Genomic DNA, 18534 nt, shown 5'->3' on the forward strand with positions numbered 1-18534 from the left:
CTTGGGCATCTACATTTCATTTTCAAAAGCCGGTTGGACTGTAAGTGAAGTGAGCAGCATGAAAAAGAAACTTCTCAGACTGAAAAAGGAGCTGTAGATGCCAGCAGAGGGGAGGACACCACGTGTCTAATGCTACTCCATGTTGATTCCTCTCCATATTTCCTTTACAGTCAATGGAGAGAGGATGACTTTTCCTAAGTTTCCCACTTTTCCCAATGCAGAGCACTGTGGTGAGGTGGTCAAAAGACCACTTCTCTTCTGTATTTTTGAAAACTACTTATTTTTTACTTTAAAACCTAAACCTCTTAAAAATGCTCATTAAATCACCCCAAGTGTCCTCATTCATTAGAAAAAGACACCTTTTTATTTACATTTTGCTTAACCTCTTTAATGTTTAAGCATTAATCCAATCCTGGGTTGGATTCCAGCAGCCCCTTTAAGATTTTTACATCCAGTAAGAAAAGTGTGAAGCAAAACACTGAAGGCTTTGAGTTTGGCCTGTGTAGACTTCAGCTGTCCTTGGCTTTAAGGAGGAATCTGTCATAATAATGCACACAAGTGGCAAATAAAATTTATCAGCAATGATTAGATATTTCTGGAATGCTGTAATACTTTCTCATGTTAGTGTTCCTTCAAAGGTGCAGTATATTATCTATAGAGAGTCTACACAATCTGTTTGAGAAGAGAAATGTGCTCACAAATCAGTGTGTTGGCTGAACTTCCTGCCACTGACACCGGATTTTGAAAAAGAGATCTTGGTAGCAGAGTAAATACACAGTAGTTTTCTCCCAGAGTCTCGGGTTCAAGTTCTTACTTAAGAACAAGGAAAACCAACTGCAATAGCCTCCATCCCAGTCAGCACAAGTTATTTATCATCACCGACCCATCACAGACTCAGTGCAGCAGCCAGCACTCGTCTGGCAGGAAAAGTTTTAGTCTGGAGTAACTGAAGACTTGCCTGTCAGCAAGAGAATCACAAACCCTGCCTCTTACACCAGCATGGTCTCTTTTTCACAGCACCAGTGCCATTGATTATCTTAATAAAAGGATATGGAACTGGTAGAAGTTGAAATTATCAAAATAGAGCTGCCTGGAAAACTGGAAGGGTTGTTGGGTTTTTCCCCCTCTTTTTTTCCATTACAGAAAACAATGCATTTTTACTCACAAATTAAAACTAACATTTCAGACACTGTGGAAATAGTCCTGGGAGCAGAGGTCGGGGATAGATCTTCACATGCTGTGATCTCCACGCCTGGCCAGGGAAGGTGATGCAGGGATCCAAGGAGCACTGTGTGTCTTTAGAAATGACACCTCCTGGGCAGTCCCGTCCCTAAGGGGTGGGACTCTTTAACTCTTTTACAGCACTTACAGTGCTTGAATGCAGGGCTCCCAAAACTTCCGTTTTCAGAATTCCATTCTTCAACAGAATTGAAAATGCATTTCTGTTTGAAAAAATTCCTTTCTTCAAAGCCTAACAAAAGAAACAGTTCCAACAACAAAAAAAAGTTCAGTTTGATTTAATTGTTTCACCAACTCAGGAGAGTTGCAAGTTCCGTTTCAACCCTGCCACTGGTGCTGCAAAAGCAGATCCCAAGGAGAAACACCTTTATAAATCAATGGTGAAATGTTACCATGAGATTTATTCCCCAGCCTTATCTTAAATGGGTAATGTGTGACTGGCAACACTAAGAAAATAATTCTAGCTATTGTCCTCAGGCAGGCACTCTTCTGGCAGCCACAAAATAAATTTAGCTTAACCATAAACTCCAGTAAGTATCAGGAATATGCATTATCTCTGCTGAAAATGTACTATTGCTCTGCAAGTCTATTAATGAGCAGACATTTTCAATCCTAACTGTCCAGGCTTCAGAGAAGTGAAAGGGAGTTTATAGGCATAAAAAGCAGGAAAAAACCCAAAAACTGACTTCATCTGCTGGGCTTTTATCAAATGTATATAGCCAAAGAGCTTAAGAAAAGCTGGAAATTACTGTTTTCACCTTCTTTGCTTGGATAGCTATCAAACATTTTTTTATTTTTAGCATCAAAGTAGCTGAAAGGGCATTGTTAGGAAGAATGGTCTCCTTCTCTTGGCTCATGCAGTAAACTTCAGGGAGGGGGCTTAACTTCAGAGACTGTTTGAAAAAATGGGGTTTTTTAATTCCCAGTCTAGCTGAGCAAATGAAGTGTCTGTTCTGCTCCTCAAAGTGCATGGACTTATTTACTTGTAGGATATGGTTTCATATCTATGATTTTGTTCCTGTGGGTAAAATCAGAGGAGGATAGTGACAGTATCTTCTAAGAACAAAAACACCCCTCTGTGTCAGATCAAAGCCATAAGCAGCCCCATATCCAGTTGTCACTGGAGGATGCTTTACCAAGGAGCACCAAAACCAGGGCATGGAGGAAGTGGTATTTTTTATTTGCCCCTTGGTTTCCTCTCAGTTTCTGGAAATTAAGGACACAGAGACTTCCTGACTCAGACGCTGCTCTGGATTACTGTGCTCGATAGCTCTTTCATGGCATTGTGTTTCTGATAAGGAGGCTGTGATTGATGCTCATTTGGTGCTCTGTGAGGCCTCTTTGGTCCTGCCCTTCTTGCCACCTCCAGCTCCTTCCTTGAATCCTGGATTGGTATCTGAGGCAATAAAACAGCATTTTCCAGAGATATTGATCTGTGAAGAGCAGATCAACAGCCTGATTGTTGCAAAGCTGTTTGCAGAAACCCATTACAAGTGATTTATACTTTTACAACACTGGCTAGAAATCACATATGCACAAACTTCTTAAGGCACTGAGTGATCTGGGCTGAGACTTCAAAACTAGGGACAAAACTCAGGCTTTGCACTCTCTACATGGACTGGGCAGATCCTACAGAATTTTCTGCCCAAAAAAATTCTTGCATCTGCCAGCAATGAAATATAATGACTCAGGCCAGTGTGTGCTGAAGTCATCTATTTCTTGTACCCCAGCACAGTTGTGCTTCTGGCGTAGCCTCGTTGGGGAACTCCTCTGCCTTCTTTTGCCACAGGATTTCCTGAAGTTATCCCCTGTGAAGTGAAAGCAGGAAGGTGATAGTGCCTAGTGTCAGATGCACTTCTGTGTGTTGCCCTTCTCTGCCTTCTTACAACCAACTCGTAAAAAAAATGAATAATCCAGCTCTGAGCAAGTTTTGCAAACTTCAAACAAAAGACAATATTGGAAGCAGAAGCCTCAATAGTTACTTAACAATTACATTGTTAATCTTCATATAACACAAACATTAAATAATTAATCTCAGTGGCTGAAATTCAGCCCCAATAAAACTCTGATGTCTTCTGTGGATGTTTGCCATGGAGAAATTTAGCCTGCAATTTTTCTTGTCTCTCCTTCTAGCAATCCTGGGAGCATTTTGTAGTTCCCACCCTGCCAGTGGCACACCTTTTGGCAGGAGCATACTCGGTGATGTTCCTGATGCTGCTGTGTAGCCCCAGTAGTTGCCTGGGTACAACCAGTGGCACCTATCTGACCCTCTGTGTACTCGAGGGAAGAATGAACCTACTTACTGGGCAAACAAGAATAAACTTCTTCCAGCTTTCTCAGTTCTACCTCACAGTTTAGAAACTTCTGCAATTCCTAATTCACATTTCTCTGGGAGTGAAATACAAAGAAGTATTTTGCCTCATTTCTTCCATTTCAGCAGCTCCCTCTTTTTAAATGTCACAGAATTAATGTCACTCATATAAGAAATTTTAAAGCAGAACTTAGAAAATGCTTTCTTTTAATGCCCAAACCTGCAGCAAATATAAACCTTTGTAAATGCAACCTAATTTGCTAACATGCAGTGCTAATTTGATTACTCCAGATAAAGGTTTTAGTGGCACCAATTGGTGCTTGCTGCAGTGTGAAACTAGAAGGATAAATTGCTAAGAGAAAAGTGCAAGCTCTCTTTGGCACCCTGAAATGTGTTCGGTCGGTTTTGTGCTTTTGCATTTGAGTGAGTACTCCAGCACAAATTGGGCACAATTAGCAGCACATTTAAAAAAATACAGCCCAGTTCTGGTGCTAATTTGTCCCTGCAATAACACCAATTTCCCCGGTATTTACACTCAGTAAGCGTACAGAGGCTAACACAGAGGAAAGCTTTGGACAATTCCCATTTGTATAGCACAGAGCAAATAATTCTTTGTGCCCTATGTGAAATGAGTCGAATATCTCAGCCCACTTTCCAGAGAACATGTGTCTACATCACAAAATCTGCCACCACAAGTTGGCACTAATTGGCAGGCTCAGCAAAGTGGCAAAGGAATGAATGGCCCCTGGATACCGAACTAACATTTTTTCCCCTACAGGTGGTCTTTTCAAGTCAGAATTGAGACGTACATTGTTTAGGCAAGGTGAAGTTTGTACTGCTGGTACATGTTTTGTTGATTCATAGAAGATTTCAGTGTATAGTGAGCGTTTTCATAAGCATTACATTCATTCTATTAAAAAAATAAACAAAAACCTTAAATTGTATTTTAAAAAACCCCACAAAAAACAATAAAACAAATTCCAGCTGTCCCTATTTTCCCTCATTCTGTCCTCACAAAATCTTCAGTATGTTCAAAGGCACGACCAAATCTTTTCAGTTCTCGTCAGTGTGTATTTGATGAAACAGCTCTGTTAGATCTGATACCAAACCAGGAGATTAGGATGCCAGATGCTTTCATCAGGACCCTGACTCTGCAGACCTCATTCACATATAGCCCTGTTTGGGCCATCTTCTAGTCCAAAACTCACTGATATCAGTAGGCAGTCCCTAAAACTCCAGTAAACTATAGAAAAAGTCCATCGGTGAAAGAGTTGTTAAGGAGTTCAATCTGCATGGTCCTGTGTCACAGAAAGAAATACCATAGAGGCTTTGACTATGGAGCATAATTATATTTACATGGAAATAAAGCAGCTATTACAGAGGCTCTTCGGAGTGCCTGAAAATTACATCCAATAGAGCAAAAGCAGAAATAAGTTACATTTTTCCTTCTTCAGCTAAGGAAAAGGCTTCCAAAGTAAACTTATAAGTTGCTGTATGTTGTCATCATCAGGTCAAGATAAAATATTTGTTCAGAAGATGTACTTCAATTATCCTTGAGGACTCAGTGATATTTCCAGTATTTTTTTTATATATAAGCTCAAACCAGATGATCTACTTTCATTATCTAGACGATAATAATTTTACACACCTTTAGATATGCTGTCAAAAATCACCCCACTGTGCTCAATATGATGAATTGATTTGTTTAGCAGCACTTCCTACTTAAGGGAAGGGAGGGCTCCTTCTCCCCTTCTGACTCAGCCACTGGCCCCTGGTAACAGGACAGGTAACAAGCACAAATCTGTGGCTGTGGGTTTCAGTCAGTGAACTGCTTGTCAGGAGCTGGACTGAAAGGCTCTGCCCCATCCCACAGGCTGGCATAGAGCACATGAGCACAGTCTTTCAGTACTAAAAACTCAGCTACAGGTAGGAATAAGCCAACTCTTACCTTGCACTGCTGGCAGAGTGCTACTTGTGTGGGAAGGGGTCTTTTCCTGCCACTATTCATAAGCACACAGAGTCCCTGGGCTCTGCCAGTCCTCCTCCATTCATGCACCCAAAGTGAGTAGGAGTCAGGATTAGCAACCTGTAAATCACAGCAGACAAAATCCTGCAGGGTGCTGGCTCTGAAGCTTCTGAACTGTGAGGCTCAAGTGCTGCATCTTGGTCTCTGCTTTCAGTTTGTCCACTCAAATTGCTGAATACACCTGTCCTTTTGCTGATATAACCTCCAGGCTAGTTAGAAAAACTGCCAAAGAGAAGTTATCATAACTTTATGAATAATCATCCAACAAACAAAAGGGTATTTCTATGCTTCTCTTGAGACCAGCTTTTCATATTATCCAGAAAGGTTTTTTTAAGCTATGCGGGCTTTTATAGGATGTAAAAGGGGAATTCTTTACACGGTTCTTGTATTTTGTACTTATCTTACAGGGATACAATTTGACTTTATAAAAAATTGTCCCAGAAAAACTTTGACCAGTAACTCTCACACAGCTTGACTCAAGTTTTTTTCTTAATCCAAGTTAGATAGAGAGACTGGAAGAAAACAACACTTGGTTGTTTTCATTCCACTTTATCCTGTAGGTACAGAAATGTAAGAATCCCCTCTGGAAGGCCAACAGTGATCCTGGTGAAACAACACATTTGGCTCACTTGCCTTTTGCACCACACTTTGAAGAAGGACACCATTACCTGCTGCAGGTGCTAAATTTTCTGTTATTATTGCTTTTGGGCCCAAGTCCCAGGGAGCCCTGCTTGGCAACTAATTGTTTAAAGTCCAAACCTTGGTTATCCTCAGGCTGGTATGAAAGGAACAGCAAAAGGAGGAACCAAAACAAACACCACCTTGGAGAGAGAAGAGAGCCCAACAAAGGTGTGGGAAATTCAGTGACATGAAGCCAGAGAGGTCCAGCTTTTTAGCTTTGCAGGGCTGCTCCAGCTGCCACCATGCACTGACTTCTCCAGCTTGCCAAAGAAACTTCCCTCCTTTTTAACATTTGATTCCAAAGATCTGCACAGGACTGAAAGGATGTTATGTTTTGTCATGAGTCAGTCCAGCCCGTGTTTTTCCCCTAGGCCCTACCTGTCTCCTAAACAAGCCAGATATTAGACATGGTAGCAGGCTCTGCTGACTGATGTGAGTGTTGAAATTAGAGCTTTGCTTGCTGCTACAGCTTGTGTTTGTTTTACACAATTTTGGAAAAAAATTCACTAAGTACTTTTGGACAGCAGGTCAGGCTGGTTAGCAGCATTTCTTTATTTCTGTCCTGTGAGAAGATCTGGCTGATCTGGCTGATCAAGAAACTCACAGTAGGGATCAGTTGGCTGATCTGGGCAACCAAGTTGCATTTGCTGCTTTCACTTAATTTGTCCCAAGCTATTTAGAAACTAATTCAGCCCCAGGAGTTTTATATTTTACAGCATGCCAGGAAAGTTGTCTACAGTTTGGTGATGATCAAGGAAATTTCTTATTTCAAATAAAAAAAATATGAATAAAACAACACTCAATTAAAATAGCCACATTTTAAGCCAGATTTTAAGATGACAGGTGGTACCTGCTCTCGTAAGTGTGACTGAATTCCATTAGAAAGAAATAAAATTACAGTAAGAGCTGAAAAGCAAGCCTGAGGAAGCCCACCTTATTTCATATTAAAATCCTAGGTGTTGGGCCTGGTGAAGATATATTACCATAAATCACAGCTAATGCCATGAGCCAGATGGTTCAAATTTGTGTACTAAGTGTTAGGCACTAACAGAGCACAACAGTCTCTTGTCTTTCCACGGGAGGGTTCTCAGTTTTGAGCAGCTAATTAGCCTAAAATTAATTAGGGCCAATCTGAACATTTTTACACACACCCACACACACACCCCCACACAAAATAGAATTTGAACGTATGCAAAAACAGACCAAAACCCCGCTCTGACAAGAGCAGCAATGGCACTGAGAACAGGCAGGAGGGAATTGTATGAGGGAACAGAACAGAAAAGAACCTACACAGGCAACTGCCACAGGCAGGTTAAAGGAAAGAAAGAAGAAAGAAAACAAATCTTTGGAGAAGAGAAACAGTCCACCTCTAAAGTTTACTTGGGAAGCTGCTGCACCAAGGGTCAGCTTGTCACAAACTTGGTCCAGATGGTTGGGATAAATATTTTACAGGTGCCATGCTTTACATGATGCTTGTGTTTAACCTTGTCTGCTGTTGTGCAGAGACTTAGTGGCAGCCAGTTCCTGAATCCTAAAGAGATGTTAAAGCTCACAGCTCTCTGGGAAGCTGCAGTTCTGCTCCAGAGCAGCATTCCCCTGGGAACTTTGCTGTAAAAATGTAAAACATTAAAAAAAAAAAAAAAAAAAAAAAAAAAAAAAAAAAAAAAACAAACCAAAAAAAACCAACACCTACTCTGCTAGCCAGCAGACTTTCTGGATGACACAGATACCAAATCCCACCCCATTTACACTTCCTTCAAGCACACAAGATTTTTTTTTTCCCAAACTGGAGCCTCAGCTCTTACATATCACACAGGCCAAAAAAGTCCTGTAAACGCAGAGTTATATTTTGGTTCTTTTTTCTCTCAGTGAGCAAGCTTCATACACTCAGATGTGCTAGGCACTTTGGCAGGGCTGAGATCCGGGGCACTGCAATAATGTTTAATCCCATTACTAATGCTTATTTTAGAATCTGCTTGTCCTTAAAGACATGATAGTGATCTTAATTATTGTCTCCAACATGTATTTGCCTGAAATAATTATTATATTTCATTCCTATAGAGACAATGAGATAAAACTCTAATTTCATTTTATTGGCCCTTCTATCCATCAAGAAATTAGTTTCTTGTGAGAGCTTTGAAGTAGTCCCCTTCACGGATTAAACTCCTTGAAAGTACAAGAACAGAAGGGCGGGGTGTGGGGGAATTGAAATAATTTACATACCAGCAGACATGTAATGGGAATCAAGAATGCAACCAGACCTACATGATGGTTGAGAGGAAAACGTTGAGACATGCTATTCAACATGAAAAAAAAAAAAAAAGAAAAAAAAAGTCTGGTTAGCTGCAGATTTTAGCTCAGGAGGCAGTCAAGTGCTGCACTCAGGCAGAGGAAGCAAGCAGCAGAGAGAAGCTTCCCTGATCATATTTAAAAAAAAAAAATAACAAAACAACAAAAACCCAAAGCCAACAACCCCCCAAAACACCCATTACTGGATAAAAGAACATCAGATGCTCAGCTGCCACTTGGCTGTCTGCCAGCCGGGTTCCCAGTACCACTGTCAATGTTATACAACGTGCAGGAATAAATAGCACAAACTCTATCAGAGCAGCAACTAAGATTTTGTGTTAGATCTATGCAAAATGTTGGCTCCCCAAAATATGAAAATTTTTGTGCTCTGAATTTCATAACAAACAAAATTCCAGCTATGTTTTTTTTTCAGAAGACAAGGTTGCAAACCTAACTGCTGAGATTGCCCCTGTATTTACTTCCAAACAAATACAGGCCAACTTTTATTTTTGGTAAATTTCAAACAAGATAAAAAATAAACCTTATCCATTAAAGGGAAAACTCTGAGCACAAGAATTATTATTTTATGCAAGGATTAATCCCACACAATCCTCTGAGCTGTCTCCTGGGACTGAAGGAACAGTTTGGGCTGGTCCTGTAACATCTTCTTGACAGCCAGTGCTTTCCCACAGAAAGCAATGCTACCCTAAGTTTTTAGAAATTTGATTGCAATGGCTGCTCATCATTCTGGCCTGGACAGAGCAATTACACACGCTCTTTATTACACGAAATTCAAGTTTATGAGTTATTCAACTGATCTAAATTTAATCATGCCTTTAACTCTTGAGTCTGACAACCTGACTACAACCAGGAGTGCTGAGGGCCCTGCTGATCAGAAGCTATATGGTTAGGATTCCTTTAAATGTAGATTAGCACACCTTCAAGCAAAGAAATGAGAGCATGTAAAGAACCTGCCCCAAACCTTAGCACCCTCAGGATAAAGGTTTTGCAGGGCTGGGCTGTTTGTAGCACATGTGATACACAAAACAACCCTTCCTAGCCACCTGCCCATTGTGGATGTAGCTACAAAACACTTATTTTCTTTTCCATATGCTGCATATTTAAATTTCTGTCTAATAGCCACACAAGCATCTGTAATTTTTTTCAAGACACAGAAGTGGAGATACAAGGACTGTGCAATACCTCTTCTCCAATACACACTTTTGCTCTTTCTGCCTTCTGGCCTTAATGATTCCAAAACAAAAATCTCTCTCTGACAGCAAGTGGCTGCTCTTTTTAGTGAGCCTTCCCACTGTACTGCAGCCCTGATACCACTGTTCTGCAAGAAAAATATATTCACTTCTTCCATACACAACCTCAAAAGCCAAAACAGTGGGAAACCTCCTACTTGGTATCATGCCAAAGAAAGTTTTTGAAGAGAAAAATGGTGGTGTCCAGACAATGGTACAGATAGTGTTGGTCAGAAAAATCCTATATATGATTAGATTATCTCAAGAAATGCAATGCAAATGGTAATCACATGTATGTCACAAGGGCTAAATATAAACGTGTCAGAGGCCTCCTGTATGGAGAAAGTCCAGCTGATATTGATAAGATTTTATGCTTCAGTTGATGATTGAAAGGTTTCAGTCCAGCTTAAAGGTATGTGCTGACACCTTCACTGCAGATTTTGTGGGGAATTCATGAAAAGAATCTTAACCATGCAGACAGCAGAAGCTCAAGGTTCCATGCCCCGCAGGTTTTACAGCCCTGGGAATGTTGTGCAGCAACTTTCTAAGCTACCATTTTGCAGATCCTAAAGCTGCACACACAAGAGGAACATACAGTCCTCTGAAACCACCCAGTTCTTCCAAGCAGAGCACATGATAGTAGAACTTCCTCTTTGCTGATTAATGTTCTTTAAAGCTCTCAGCACTGTTTAATCATGTGATTAAAAAGCACCCTTTCTGTTGCTATGTGAAGAACAAAAGGCCAACTTGTCTGTCAGCTCTGTGCCATTGATGGCTTTTATAACATCAACACAGCAAAAAAATCACATCGTTGCATTTAGGAAAAACCCCAGCAATGCTGCTCAGGTGACACAGGGGCCACGCTGGCTGCCAGCCAGGGTTCTGCCAGGATCCACCATGGGCTGTGGCTTCCTAGAGGAGCAGCTGTGTCATCTTGTTAGGAAGTAACAACTCAGGCAGAATCCCATTCTCTATAATGTGGTTTCAGAAAAAGTGCCAAAATTGTTAAATTGATCGAACAATAGACAGAAAGAAGCAGAATTACATCAGGCACATTTCAAATCCCTCTGCAATTGCTGTTGGCAGCAGGCTTGCAGCTACAAGAGACTTTTGCTCATAACATTCAGGGGCTTCAAGTTTTACAAAAGAAGGGCAGAACCAGGGAATAAAACTTAGAAGGAGCCATGGGACCAGAGCTAGTCTCTTCCCTCCCTCAAATGATTGTTCTCACATCTAATTTATGAAGCAAGGGCTCTGAGAGATGTCAGCCACAAAAAGAAGCCTGGCTCCAAAGTTTGAGGACACTATTCCACCCATGCTGTTGGCTCTCCACCTGTGCCATGTTCCCAGGAGAACGTCCCCTAGCCTTTCAGCCACTGCCCATCACAGGTGGGCACCTGTGCCCAAATTGTTGCTCACGGCTGCAGTTGTACCCCTGATCTGCTGTCTTGGATAGGGATGATGAACCTCTGCCATGGTTTAGGAATAATGGAAGGGAGGAAAAACAGGCACCTTAAACATTCCACTAAAATTAACACAGAATTTCCTTGGTACATGACATCTCTCATTTTTTTTTCTTTGTGGTGCAAATATCTCAAGGGGTTAAATGAACTTTCTTACTTACGGAGAGACATATAGATAGCAAATGCAAAAGCTGGTCATCCTCCCCATTCATTACCAGGAAAATACCTGTGCTGGTATGAGCAACATCTAGTGTTGCAGTACTGGCTTTACAGCAGTTCAGTCCCAGCCAAGCAAGTACAATAAGAAAAAATCTGTTGCAACTTGGTAATTTTGAAACTTAGAAAACCCCCAGCTAAGCCAAAGCATTGTCAATGATTTCCCTCATAGCCCATCTGGTGCAGCCTGGGGAAATCCTATACAGTACTCACAGAAATATTTAAGGAGTAAACAGGAACGTTTGAGTGATTCCTTCCCTCCCCCATCCCACAGGAGCAGAAAAGGGAGTGGAAGTTCAGCACAGGCTTTTTATTTCTGTGCTATTACATAACTGCACCTCTGCAGAATTCCTCCCGCTTCCAACAGGATCAAGCCCACAGGAGCCTGGGAAGGAGACAGGGAAAAGTATGTGACTTGCTCAGGGCTATGCAGCAAACCCATGGCAGAGGTGGGAGGAGAACTTGCAGGTCCCGGCAGAGCCACTGCCGAACCCTGACGAGGCTCCACATTCCTGCCATTCCTTGCACACACTTCTCCAGAGGTGAAGCTGCTGCATCACAGGCTGACCATCCAACTCAACGCACCACCTGCTTCCTAATCATCCCTCCACCTTCCAGCATGCACAGACACACACTGGAGCTATTCCCTGCCCTAGTCTCAAGAGGATTTAAGATCCCTGGAAATCATGCCCATCATGCCCAGCACATTCCCTGACCAGTGGTTTTTGTCTTTGGTAGCCTTCCCTAACCTCAGGCCTCATTTAGGCACCACTGACTGAGTCTCTTATTCTTTAAAAATTCTGCAGTAGATTCCATTTGCTAATACTAACAGGAAATCCCAAGAATCTGCCTCATGCCCTTTCACTGACTTCACAAATCCAATTGATACAGATAGAGCCAATTTCTGAAACTGCAGCTGTCCACACTTACAAAGCTCTGACTGTTAGATAAGAAAGTGCCAGCTGGAACAAGAAGTTTCTCCTACTACTGGATGCCACACTCCCAGCCAAGTGGGCAGCTGTCACTTGGGTGGTAGCAGAGCTGCTTAAATCAGAAACCCTTAGATCCAGTCCCTCATGCTCACCCTAAAGCAATTGAACAGCCCCACAGCAGGAAAAGGGAGTAAAGCTCAGTCCCAGAAGAATGCAGTTGCACTTGCTTTCAGTCCCCTCTCCATATTATAACATCCCTCATGGGCCATAGTAGCTGGAGGCTGAGAAAGGTGCAGCTCTTTGGGACAAAAAGCTCTGTTGGCCCCTCTTTGGATCTAAGCAGAGCCTCGGTCTCAGCCTCACTGAAAGAGAAGCTGAAGTTCTCCTCAAGCTCCTCTGAGCAGCATTCTGCACTTCACAAAGTCTGGTCTTGTGATGATTTTCACTGCTGGTTTTAAGCCATGCCTGAGTTTTAATCTGCGTACCATCACAGCTCCCAAGATGTTTTAATAAACAGGCACTGAGAGGTGAGGGGATGGGCAAAGTGGCTGGCACCACCATCCTGGATGTGTCCCAGGGGGAGCATGAATCATTTCCCATCAGAGTGTAACTGGATATGCACTCACCCCTGATACCAAGAGTGCCCTGCACTTGGGAAGGGATTTCAGAGGGCTGAAACAGGCTGAAAGTTCACTTTCAGCAGGGGTGGGTCTAATCCTCTATCCTACACCATCACTCCATGAGGTAGCTCTGCTGGGTGCCACCAAGTCTTTCCACAGTCTATGGCTCTTGGCCACCTGCCTGCTTGTCAGGAAAATTATTTAAAAATCCCTTCATGGATCCCTACTTCACCTACCCTTGGTCCAGTAGGGGAATAAGCATAAGCAGAATGAAAGAAATCCATGTTATTAATGGATTCCAACTCAACAGATTCCATCAGCCTTCCTCAAATATTCCTCTCTTAGAACTAAAGGCACCTCATGGCTCACTGCACATCTTCAGTGAACCCTTAGAAGTCACCAGGAACTTTTTATTTCTTCTCTAAAATAACACAGCTGCCTACTGGAAAATGCCCATATGCCCATTCATTCTGGTTTGCTATTTCCTTATTTCTTAATCATTAATCTACTTTTCTTGAGACATTTCAGAGCCAATCCGTCTCCTCCCTCATCCCCCCACATCAACCACTGAGTGGGAATTTTTAAAGGGGTTTGTAAGTCTTACCATTTACATACAGACTTCCATGAGATTTTTAATCTTTTTAACCTTCCTCCTAAATAAGGACGTTTCAAAAGCTTTTTTTTTCCTATTTGGTAAATCACATCAGTTGAGTGCTTTCACAAAAATGAACATAAATTCTTCTGATAAGTTGGGAAGAACATTAAATCAGAAGCCTTTTATAACTTTGAATATTCCATGGGAAGCTCTAATATGAGCATAAGGATAACTGATTTGATTGAATACAATGCACAGATAGACACACAAACAAGTATACATGCATCATTGTATTTCAGAGATCTTAAGCCATAAGAAGAAAGGGGAAGCACATCGATTCTTCAGCCCAGAATTCATAAAATAAATGAAAAATCCATATATATATATATACACACACACACACATTTAAGCAAAGAAAATTTGTTTTTAAAAAGTGAAATACTGCTTGTGCAGATATATATACACATTTGGCACCCATAACTGCATATTACTTTTGCTCTTTACCCTTACAGTCATTTTATGGTGATTTCCTGAATGGTAAAAGGATCTTCAGGAAAGAAAACCTGACTGAGAAAGAAACAAATATCTAAGTAGAAATTAAAGCCCAAGCAGTAAATACAACAGTCGGTGCTGTATTTTAATGGAAACTTTCTATATGGATCCATGCAAGTTACATGTATGGAAAGTTGACTGTGGCTTTGCGGGCTTCTTAATATAAATATCCTGACATTAAAATTACTGTTCTAGAAAGCTTTATGGAAAGATTGGAAAAAATCTCCTCATACACAGACCTATGTAAACCGCTCAGTAACTAGGGAGAGTTTTCTGATGGAAGCCGCCTTCCCCGCCCCCCTTTGCAGACTCCTGTCTCATTTTGTGAAATTGCTTTGCTGTCTTTCAGAGGGGGCAGCTGAGCAATCAGTTTCAGTGCCTCTCTTTCCCATGGAACAAATCCCCCCCAGGCCTCCTGCTGCATCCTGACAGAGATGGCAGGCCTTTCTTTGCTGAATTCTTTCAATAACACTGCAACTGCAACATTAGGAGAAACAATTAGGACTAAAGGGAGTTGCCTCTGTATACCAGATCTGCTTAATAACTTAATTAAATAAACAGAAATATAATTATAATGTAAATATTTCCTTTCTTTAATTCCAAGGCATCCTTAGAGAGAGAACACTGATGAAATGATACAAGGTTATTGAAAACCTTTTCAGTTCCTCCATACTTAAAAACAATTTTGCTGTCTTCCCATGCTTTTCCACTTGTAGTATTTCACTTTTGAAATTTCAGAACCAGCTATCAGACACAGAAAAATGCATCCTTGGAAATGAATACCCCAGATAGTCAAAAGTGTTTCGAATTGAAAAGGAACCATGAAGGAGTAAATTGCTCTGCAGATTTCCTTCCTCAAATTATTTTCATTCAGCAGTTTTCTCTGAGAACTTTTACAGTTTCAATTTTTTTTTTTTAAGTACAAGACACACTTAGATCATGTTGTCTTTTGGCACATACACACCCATTCAGAGACAATTACCCTACCTTATGGCTTTACATTGAATGAACTCTGATGGCCTCAGTACATTTACTCATTATTTACATCAGGTTCAGGCTTAAATTTAACATCAAAATGTTGTTCCCCAGGTACTTACACAGGGAAATTTTCTTTGGCTTCAGCACCACCAAATTCTGAAAGCAACCTCTTCCATCTAGCTATTTAGAAAGAACAATAAAAATCTAAGCAGTGGCAGTGACACCATCCTGAAATAACACATATGACAACACCCCAGGTCAAGTATTATGAAAAATCCCTCTAAGCAAGCAGAGCAATATAGAAAAATTCCCCCAAATTAGGAATAAACTCCTACTCCCGGCTAGATCTGACTCCAAATTACAGCGATCTTAGCTTTGTCCTTTCTCTCTCAGAACTGCTAAAATTAAAAGTCAGTGTGTAAATGTGCAAACCCACCTAATGCTGACCCCAGACCAGCACAAGTTGAGTATCTTGAGGATTATTCATGCACAAGCCTCCAAGAGCACCTGGACCTAGGCAAGACACTCAAAACTTTGCAGGCAACTCAGAAACCTGCAAGTCCCAACTGCAATAATTATGGCCAAACCAGATTTTCTGGCAGCATCTTCCTTAATTTCACAGTCTGGACCCACATTTCCCATTGACAGTCTCCATCCCACACTTTTCTGTGGATGCACGTGAGTTAACCCCTTATGCCACAAAACCTGGGGTCATTTTCTGCCCCAGGTTTGGCCTCGTGGCCTCCTGCAGCAGCTCCACACACGTGCTGTGGATGCTGTGCCTGCGAATGGTTCTGCCATTATAAAATCTCTGCAGAACGCAAGGCACAGGTGTGTGCTGTGAGTTTGGGAAGGAGAGCCGGGGATGACCTCATGCTGTACTTTGGAAGGAGGATGTTAAAGAGCTCAGGAAGCCAGTGCTGACACAGAGACATGCACCTGTACAGCAGGGACTCTGCCTTCTTGCTTCCTCTGTGCTCCCACATGGAGAAACCTCAGCCCCAGCTGAAGTTTGGAGGGCCCCACATGGAACCAAGCTGCAGGCTCAGGGGTTAATTAGAGATTACACCCACACCAAAAAGGGTATGGAAGAGAAGAAACAAAACTGGTTTAATTGTATTAACGCCGCTGTTAATACAGGCCAGTAGCACACTTGACTTTATGGTTGCAAATTAGTTTAAGATTAAAAAAAACACTTACAGAAAATGCACTTCTTCACAATTCCCTGTTCCCAGTCATCTCCTTGTCTTCAGAAAGTGACCCTGGGCTTGCTGCCATTGTAACTTACATCTCCTCCCTCATCAGACCTATTCTTGTTTCTACTTGGTGCTCTTAATTCCTTAAATATAAAAGTTTATATTTATCTATATAATTATGCACACATACTCCACTCAATTTCCTCAGGATATGACTCTTCCATGCTGCATAAACTTCCTTCCCTGGCCTTCTCCAGCTCTATCATTCTTTTTGCTACTGTCCAGGGTGCAGCTGTCAGGGGCAGGAAGCCCCAGACCCTGCTCTTCACATACAGATTGATCAAAGGTCTGGAAAAGGGTAGCCAGTGCCTGCTGCCTCCCACCCTCCCAAACTCTCCACATCAGAACAAATGAGTCCCCAGATAGCCCCATGATCTCTCAAACACAGAAACAGATTGAGAAGTCGGTGTAGGGAAGTAAAAGCTATCTCAGATAAGGACATGAGGTTACGGCCCTCCCAGAGATTGCCAAAGGCTGAGAAAGAGGCAGGGGAAGCTCAGGTGAGCCCCCCACAACATAAAAACTGCAGTGGGTAATCATGGAGATGAGGTTTCTTGTGTAAGGAAGCTTCAAGGGATAAAATGGACATGCCTGAATGTTGCAGTTGCAATGTTATTTCAAATAATTAATTAAAAATGTGATTAGACAAGTAGCTCATCTACATTATTTATACAACCTGTTCAGCACTCCTAATTTCCAAGGACTTCCAGACTCAGATTAGAAACCAGATTTTTTTTTTTTAATAAATTTTGTTTCAATTTGGGATACAGAACTAGAGAATGCATAAAAGTGTCACAGAAGACTTAAAGCAGATGAAATAACATGAGTTCCCACTTAGTCTGTCAACATGCAGATGAGAAAAAAAAAGTCATGATGTTTTTCCTCAAGTCTCTAAAATGTCACTTTTGGAGCCCTGTCATAGTGAGATTAGGAGAAAGTGATGTTGAAACTGTAACTGAAAGGAAAATTTTGTGAGCAGATTTGGAGAAAAAAGATAGCATGGCTATGCCAAGTGCAGAGAGACTAAGCCACAGAGAGCTCCATGAAATCCAAGAGAGTCGCCTTAAATCTAAGTGCTCATCAAAATGTTTCACATAAATGAACCACCACGATTTCTGAAGGGCAAAAAAATCACCGTTCAGTAGAACTGGGTTTGCACTGTGAAAGGTGAACTGGAACTGAAATGAACTTTCCCACGCTGAAGAAAATGCTTACATCCTGCCTGGCCAGTTTTAGAGAAAGAAGTCAGCTACGACATTTGGATGTAAAACCAAAATTCTTGAGTCAGGGCTTCTCTAATCCAAGGCCTTCACTGGAACCCATTTCTGCAACTCAGGCGGCAAACCAACCTCTGCAAGGATCACCAAGGGCTGATTCTGCAAGGTGTCTTCAACTCCCCATCAATCTGAGGTGCAACCAGTGGGACTTAGAGACAGCACCCTGCAGGACCTGACCCAGCTTCAGAAAATAGAGAACCAAAGGCATAAAACTACACTTAGCTGGATTCCCTTTTGCAGTTTCAAAACCTTAAGGAATGTGTCATTGGAGAAATGGGATAATTATTACAGCACAGAACTGTTAAAAGTAAAAATGTCCTCTATTCCTCTTTGATGTTGAAAGAAGAATCATTAATTCAGAGGCATGCAAAAATTCACGGAATTTAAAACACCAAGCAAATGTAGTCTAGTCTTGTCAGATACAGGGTGCCTTTTGTAGGACATTTCCTAGCTTGCCCAACCACAGTGGAGCCCCCACAGCTTTTTCAGATCTCCTCTATGGGGTAGTTAGATTATCCTCAAATACAGGAAAATAATTAAACCACACCAATTAAAATGGATGTGCCTTCAACAACTCTTCTCTAAACCATTGCTCTCTATCATTCCAAGCCATGCAGAACCTAAAAGCAATATATCCCAGAAAGTCAGCCATGTCCTGAGCTGCACCAAAAAAACCCCAGGGCTGGCGGGTCTAGGGAGTGGTACCTCCCTTTCACTCTGCTCTCATGAGACCCCAACTGGATACAGCTCTGAGACTTCCCAGCATAAGAAGGCGTGGACCTGTCAGAGCAAGTCCAGGGGAGGCCCCAAAGATGATCAGAGGGATGGAGCACCTCTCCTGTGAAGACA

General features: G+C 41.7%; 1 long non-coding RNA gene across 3 annotated transcripts in view; it reads right to left on the reverse strand.

Moving 5' to 3' along the window:
* Window positions 1-212: 212 nt before the first annotated feature.
* Window positions 213-18534, reverse strand: part of LOC135303800 (uncharacterized) — a 58700-nt gene continuing 40378 nt past the window's right edge. The window contains exons 2-4 of one of the 3 annotated variants that reach the window (XR_010365182.1): window positions 5499-5636; window positions 2965-3047; window positions 213-2672 (exon numbers count right to left, since the gene is read on the reverse strand). This is a non-coding gene — a long non-coding RNA (uncharacterized LOC135303800). Of the gene's footprint in view, window positions 3048-5498; window positions 5637-18534 lie in introns of all 3 variants that reach the window. The other 2 variants (XR_010365180.1, XR_010365181.1) reach the window with 2 other exon arrangements.

Source organism: Passer domesticus, chromosome 6 (assembly GCF_036417665.1).
Source record: "Passer domesticus isolate bPasDom1 chromosome 6, bPasDom1.hap1, whole genome shotgun sequence".
NCBI classification, from domain to species: Eukaryota; Metazoa; Chordata; class Aves; order Passeriformes; family Passeridae; genus Passer; species Passer domesticus.